The sequence below is a fragment of the Pteropus medius genome, unplaced genomic scaffold, assembly GCF_902729225.1.
Source record: "Pteropus medius unplaced genomic scaffold, Ma_sr-lr_union100, whole genome shotgun sequence".
NCBI lineage: Eukaryota > Metazoa > Chordata > Mammalia > Chiroptera > Pteropodidae > Pteropus > Pteropus medius.
Window position 1 is genome coordinate 460,369 of NW_024354503.1, and position 8,114 is coordinate 468,482.

The 8,114-nt window shown below is 39.6% G+C and overlaps 1 protein-coding gene across 1 annotated transcript in view; it reads left to right on the forward strand.

The window, feature by feature from the left end:
- The first annotated feature begins 6,566 nt into the window (after window positions 1-6,566).
- PLA2G5 (phospholipase A2 group V) overlaps window positions 6,567-8,114 on the forward strand; it is a 19,156-nt gene continuing 17,608 nt past the window's right edge. The window contains exon 1 of the mRNA XM_039854182.1: window positions 6,567-6,774. The gene's annotated coding sequence lies outside the window, so the exon portion shown is untranslated. The remainder of the gene's footprint in view (window positions 6,775-8,114) is intronic.

Sequence of the window (8,114 nt, forward strand, 5' to 3'; positions counted from 1 at the left end):
CTTGACTGGTACAAACACAAATATTCGGTTGCCTTTTTGGCTGTCAGGGAGTGTTACTGACTTTTTGTTGAGTTTCACTGAGACACATGAACTTCCAATCTCAGCTGACTTGTTTAGTTGAAGCAAGGAGTTCCAATTCCTTTGGAAACACAAAATGAGCATGATTCAGAAGGAAAGGGTGATGAAACCATGAGTTTAAAAAAAACATGGATTAAAAAATGAACCACAAAAAAACATTCATTGGCGTTGTCATGAAATGAGATAATTCTTCCCTCTTTATTTAAAAAACAGATTACAGGGAGTGGTGACTAGAACTCGTTTGCCTGTTTGCATCTTCTGCTACTAGAGCATGGACCACATACCAGCAGCATTGGGATCGCCAGGGAACTTGTCGGAAATGCAAAAATCTCAGGACTCACCCCAGATGTGTGGATTAAAATCTGCTTCTTAACAAGATCTCAGGGTGATTTGTAGGCACAGTAAGATTGGAGAACTGCCCTAGAGCGCAAAAGTCAGGGAAACACAAAATAAACTCTGAACAAAGAGAAGAAAATCTTTACCATGCTTGCATTTTAATTAAGAATGTATATAATCTTGTAAAAGCATTTATTATAACAATGGTTTTATTTAAATTAATAAACTTTTTTATGTGTGTGAACAGTATTAGATATACCGAAGAATTATACAGAATTCCCATATATGTCTTCCCAGTCAGGACACATACATAGTTTCCCCTACAATTAACATCTTGCATTAGTGTGTAACACTTGTCACAATGAATGAATTAATATTAATACATTATTGTTAACTAAAGTTCACAGTTTACATTAAGATTGACATTTTGTGTTTGGGTGTTGACAAATGCATAATGTCACTATATCTTACAGAATAGTTTCACTGCCTTAAAATTCTCCCATGCATCACCTAGTCATCTGTTCTCCCCATCCCAAACTCCTAGTAACTAATGATTTTTTACTTTTTTCATAATTTTGCCTTTTACAGAATGTTATACCATTGGAATTCTGTAGTATGTAGACTTTCAAATTGGTTTCTTTCACTTAGTAATATGCCTTTAAGGTTCTTCCATGTCTTTTTGTAGCTGAATAATATCTCACTGTGTGGATATACCACAGTTTGTTTACCTACAGTTTGTTTACAGTTTGTTCACAGAGCAGTCTGCATATCGAAGGACATGTTGGTTACTTCCAGTTTTTGGCGATTATGAATAAAGAAATCTGCTATAAACATTCATATGCAGGTTTTTGTGTACGTGCAATTTTTCAACTTAATGGAGAAATAACTAGGAGTACACTTTGCTGGATGATATGGTAATAATGTAGGAAGGAGGCAAGAGAACTAAAATGTTAAATCAAGTTACATTCAGAGACTGCAATATGCTGATCAGCTCTGCAGCCAGGCCACAGAGGACACCTGCAGAACAAAGGAAGATTTCTGCTGGGATTGCTAACAAGCCATTTCTCACAGCTGTAAAGAGGAAACAGGAAAAACAGAGTCTTTAAGTGGCTACCCTACACAAAATATAACTGTTCATTCCTTATGGCTAAAACCATAGGGGACCTATGGATTAAAGCCTGGGAATATGTAGCAATGCTACATATTCTACCTTTTCACACTACATACTGTTCCCTTTCCCTTTCTCGCTATATGTCCAGATCAAAGGATATGGGTAAACAAAGTCTTTAAGCTGTAACTCATAGGAACAAAAGAATGATATACAAACTGAATTCCCTGAACTCTTGGGGTTCATCTCAGTGTCTTTCTCTGAGTCCTTTTATTCTGTCTCTCTCACTGTCCTTGTCTCTCATTCTGCTTCTGAGAGGAGACCACGCTGTCTGTGGAGTGTTGCCCATTTTCTAATAAACTTTCCTTTTGACTCTGACTTTGGCGTGTGTGTTGAATTCTTTCTACGCTCTCTGCCGAAGGACCCTCTTCTTCTTTCAGTGCAGAGCTTGGTCTCTCCCAACTCCGGAAAATTTACTCTGTCCTGCACCAGTAAGACTATATTTACGTTTTGTAAGAAACTGCTAGACCATCTTCCAAAGAGGCCGTACCATTTTGTAGTCCCACTAGCAATGTATGAGAGTTCCCGTTGCTCCACATCATTGCCAACATTTGGTGTTGTCAGTGTATTGGATTTTTAGCTGTCCTACTAATGTAATAGTTACTGTTTTAATTTGCAATCCCCTGATGACAAATGATGTGGAGCTTATTTTCAACTGCATATTTACCATTTGTATGTCTTCTTTGGAGAGGTGTCTGCTCAGATTTTTTGCACCCCCTTCCCTTTTTAAAATAGAGCTGTTTGTTTTCTTATTGTTGAGTTTTAGGAAATCTTTGTATATTCTGAATGCAAGTTTTTTGCCAGATATGTGTTTTGTAAACATTTGCTCCCAGTCTGTGGCCTGTGTCTTTCACAGAGCAGAAGTTTTTAATTTTAATAAAGTCCAATTTAACAGTGTTTCCCGCTTTTTCCACATTCAGCAGTGTTCTGTTGGTAGCTTGAAGTCAGCCATAGTGGGAGTACTTACACTTCGGAAATTGACAAACTCTACATATCAAAGATTTTTTTTCCTCACAAGAATTAGTTGTAAAACATTTGCCAGCAGCACACCACACCATACCATTGCCTCCTGCTAAGTTTCTATTGACTCATCCCAGTTGGTCTGGCTATTATTTTACTTATAAGTTTTTTATGTACCAGGGAATTTTTTCATTTTTGTGTACATATGGAAAATATTGGTATTTTATTTTTCTTTTGATTTAATTGCTCTTATTTTTCACATTTCTCCATTAACATGGGAGATATGGCTATGGTTATTTTTTTTATCTGGGTAAGAATTCCTAAATAATATAAACTGCATTTTTTTCTCAATCATTACTGCGTTATTTATTTATAACTTTGAAACGAATGAGAAGACAAAGTGCTGATTATTAATGCAATTTCATCACAAATTACTGTTTGTTTGAGAAATAAAAAAGTTTATATGTACAATTAAAAATTGCAAATAATTTAAACTAATTTAATAAAGGAGAAGAGGAGCTTTTATAACTTTAGAAAACTGATACTTTGAAAATATTTAAAATCATTCTAAATGTAGGTAATAATTATATTTTGTGAGTTTTTCAGGATTTAACTTAAGGAATTAAATACAATTTTATATGACAATAACTTCCTAATTTGCTTTATTGCATACTTAGTAAAGTGCCTGTCATATAGTAGGTACTCAATAAATATGTGTTGAAATAAATTTATTAAGGTCAAGAATAAGACACAAATACCTGCTGTTCTATCTAGAATTCAATATTTTACTGTAAGTCTTAGCCAATGTAATTAAACAACAAAAATGAATAGGTACAAAATTTAGGAGGAAAAGACAAAATTGTCATTTGCAGACACCATGATTTTTTTTTGTAGATAATCTATGAGATAATTAAACTGAGAATTTGACAAAGTTGCTAAATACAGGAAAAACCCACAAAAACCAATGTCATCCCCATACCACCGATAATCAATTAGAAAATGTAATGGGGGAAAAGATGCAATTTATAATAAGAATGAAAAATATAGAATTCCTAGAAAAAAATCTAATATATGTGAATAACCTTTATATAAAAAAGTCATTTAAAACATTACTAAAGAACATAGTAGAAGACCTAAATGAATAGAGAATAAGACCATGTCAAGTTCAGAGTTGGCATGACTAAATATCATCACATAGTGTATAAAATTTAATTGAATTCCAATAAAAATCCCAAGGTGAGTTGTCATGGAACTTGAAAAACTGATTCTAGAATTCATGTGGGGGAGTGAAGGTTTAAGAATAACCCAAATGTTTCTGAAGAAGGAAGAAAAGAGACTTTTTTAGTATATGTGAAAACTCAAAAAGTCATAATAATTGGGCGAAGTGATGTTAGGGCAAGTGTAGACAAATAGATCAAAGTCAAATAAAGAAAGCCCAGAAATAAACCTAAGCATAGGTAGAAACTAACGTAATATGAAGCATTAACACTGGAGGGGAAGGGTGGACTGTTCAACAAAGGGTATTGAAATGATCCACCTCCCCTATGGATACACAAAATTACATTCCTGCCTCATACAATACACAAAAGTAAACTCCAAATGGATTGAAGGATTAAATTCAAAGTGTAAAAACTAAAATTCTAGAACCAATAGAAGAAAATACAGAAAACTATTCTTTGACCTGAGAGTCACGAGAGACTTTTCGAGCTAGATCTTAAAGCAAGACAACTGGCCTGGATTAAAAAACATCAATGTCATGAACAGAAAAAAAAGAGAGAAGAGGAATTTTGTAGGTTAAAGGAGGCTAACGAAGCACAATAGATTGCAAGCAAATCCAATGCCTGATTCATGTTCGGATTCTGGATTTGAAGAGGAATTTTCTGCTCAAATGGCTAACCTTGTGATCAGCTCTTTGTTCTGCTTCTGTAGACTTGCTTGCTACAAAGGCCGAAGGGCAGGGTGACCCTGATATCAACTGAAGAGTCACCCTCCCCTTTGCTTGTTCTGTCTAGATAACAGATGTATTGCAGATAAGCCCTATAAAAGTAAGGTTACCCCTGAGCTCGGGGCCCAGATCTTTGGAGCATTAGCTCTTCTGGGACCGCTGGCATAATAAACCAACTCCCCGAGCGGTACTTGGTTTCTCGCCGGTCTCATTTTTCTGCAACAGATTGGAAAAAAGCAAACAAATTGGATATAAAGGACATGATTGGGACAATAGGTAGAAATTGGATAGTAGACATTTTTAATGGATACTAGATAATAATATTATTGCATCAATGTTGAATTTCTTGAGTGTCATTGATTGTGTTGGGTTATATGAGAGAATGTCTTGTCCTTGGATAGATGTTGAATTATTTAGGATGAAGTATCTGCAATTTACTCTCTAATGTGTGTGTGAGAGAGTGAAATGAAGCAATTGTAGCAAAATGTTAATACTTGGTAAATTAAAGGGTTTATGAGTATTAATTGTAGGAATCTTGCAACTTTTCTGTAGATTTAAATTTTTTCGCAATAAAATGTTGGGGAAAAAAAGTGAATACTCTATGACCCAACATTGTCTTTTTCAATATGTAGTTTAGAATAAATCATATCTATAGGCATCAATATGGATACAGTGAACAAAGCAAGTTGCAGGATACTCTATCATCTCTTTAGTGTAAAATAAAAAACAAGAAATAATGTTATATATTGTTTGTGAATACAAATGTGTAGCAGGATTATAAACTCTGGACTGGATATACGTCAATTTCTTCATCTGGTTCTCTGTGGGCAGAGAAGGAAGAAGCAGGGAAGGAAGGATGGAAATAGGTTGGGAGAGGGGACGATGAGGAATTTCAGCTTACTCTGTAAGGCTTTAATTCTTTAAAAGAAAATCTGAAACAAAAGCAAAAGCTAATATAGACAAAAACAAAAAGAAAGAAAAATAAAAATTCTTAATAGTGGTTATCTTGGGTGGATATAGGGAAGTTTCACTTTTAACTTTACACATTTCTTAATTTTTAATGATTGTCTTTAATAATTTTTTTCTTCTCTCTGGTCATGAGAGAAAAAATATTACAACCTGTATTGTGTCAAGAACTATACCAGCCAAACTAAGAGCCGCCAGTCTGAAGAAAGAGAGTCCTGTGAAGCTCGTGGGACTCTAATTAGCCGTGTGACCTTGGCCAACTTCTTGGATCTCCTGTCCGAAGGGCATATTTTCTTGTAGAGTTGTCTGCATTAAATGGGATAAATCATGTGTTGTGCTTAACATAGTGCCTGACACGCAGGAAGCACCCCTTAAATGTTCATACCACCGTTATTATTGATGTTGTTATTCCCCTGGCTGGGCAGGGGGTCCTTCTCCACGCTGCTGCTCTGGGCTTATTCATCCCTGCACTTACGCAATGGTTTTACTGGTGTGCTCATTCATGTGCTCTCTCCACCACTGAACTCCAAGCAATGAGCACCGCGCCCTACACCGCCCCCTTATTCATCTCTGTGCCCAGTGGCTGGCACACAGTAGGTACTCGGGACATTATTTTTGCGTGAATGACACCAGCACACTTCTGGCCGCTGGTCCCCACTCTCAAAACTCACTTCCAGGAGTACGTTTGTTTCCTCGATGGCTCTAATACCTCTCTCTTCCTCCCCACCTGTTTTTCTGGGCATCCCATCCCCAGGATCTGTGTTCATGCTCCTGCCTCAGCCAAGACTGAGGGCCCCAGGTACTTATACAGTCAAGTTTCTTAGCAAGTTGTCAGATCCTTAAGAAACTTCTGAGCTCAGGGCCCAGGTGGGGGTGATTACTCCAGGCTGAGGGGATTAGCAAACGCCCTGTGAAGCCGGATAAGGCTGTGACCTGGATAACTCAGGACTCAAATCCACCTCCCACTGGAATTTTCCTGGTGGCTGCCCAGGCCCCTTTGGCAGGAGAGCCAGCCCCAGTCCCTGGGATTCTGCTGGATTTCCTGCGTTTGTGAAGGCAGCTGGGGCCTGAGCAGAGGAATGCCCGGTTGGGTGCAGGCGGCAGTTTCTTCTTACCACCTCCGGGCCTGTCTTCCCTGCTCACTCCCATTCAAGGCTTTAAGATTCTGGAGCCCAAGAATCTGTTGGGATCTGCAACCCCTGGACCCCAGTGTTGGGGCTGGAGGCGGGGAGCCAGCAGAGCCAGGGGCTGCAGGCTCTGCCTGACGAGGCTGCTCAGGGGAGCAGGCCACAGGAGCAGGAGCTGAGGCCAAGCCAAAGAGGTCAGTGACAGGCATGGGGGCTGCATAAACCGGGGACGAACCAGCTGGAGCAGGAGAGACTGAAGAAGGTGGGGTCCGAGAGCAAAGAGGGGACCCTGGGAGAGGCGGGCAAGGCGCGGACCCCGATAAAGGAGATCCCTCGGGCTGCTGGGGTCCTTTACCCATAAGGTGTCAAACCTTGTGGACTGTGTTGTTCTTAAGGAGGCAAGGCCATACCTGGGAGGAAGATGGAGGTTACCCAGAAGATCACCTAGAAAATTAGGGGCAAAGCTGGGCAGAGTTATGACTAGGATTAGAGTCAGAACTTGCATTGATCTTAATCTGAGGCCTTGTTGGAATTGTTTTGAAACTCAAACCATGCAAAAACACCCGTCTTTGGAAACAGGAATAGTCGATGTCTATTTAACATTCCCTGACCTTTTCCGAGGACCCACGGTGTGTCTGACACCTTGGTCTGCATGGAAGAAACATGCGGATGGGGAGACGCCATCCCCAGTCCCTGCAGGGAGACCTTCCTCCCCGCTTCCTCCATCCCTCTCTAGCCCTCCTCTCTCTCTACTCCCAGTCCCCCGTCTCTGAAAGGGAGAGAGGCTTCGGGCTTAGCAAATATGGCCTTGGGAGTCAAACTGATCAGGTTTGACTCAGAGCTTCGGCACTTGCTGGCTGCGTGACATGGGTGAGCCCTTTCTTCTTTGAGCCTCAGTGTCCTAATCTGCAAACTGCATACAATAGCAGTACCTACTAGCTCATAGGACTCCTCAAAGGATAAGTGGCATAAGCACATAAAGCATGATATCTGTGCTCAATAAGCACAAACTGTATCTATAAGCCATTCAACAAACATTGTATTTTCCAAGACCCAATCTTTGCCATACAGTGTACCAGGTGCTGCCAGAGGTAGAGGTGAAGGAGACATTCTCAAGGATTCATAGCTGTTTTGTTCATTTATTGATTCTGTTAGGCAGTCAATAAATATATATTAAGCCTTACACTGGGCACTGGAAATGTCAAAATAAAAGACATAGCTCCTGTCCCCAAGTTGCTCACAGTCTGGCGGGGGAGACATTGCAGTATAATATGGTCGATGTTACGATGAGGGAGATCATCGAGAAGGGGAACGCATCTGGTTTGGGGCAGGCCGATGGGTTCCGAGGGCTTTTTGGCAAAGGCAGACCTGACTTCCTAGTTTCTCTAACTCACAGATGTGCTGCTGCTCCAGGCCATTCTACTTGCTCTTCCCTCTTTCATCTGCCTGGAACATTCTTCCTCAGGATATTCCTTCATAGCTTTGCTCAAATGTCACCTCCATAGTGAGATCTTTCCTAGTCACTCTATTTAAA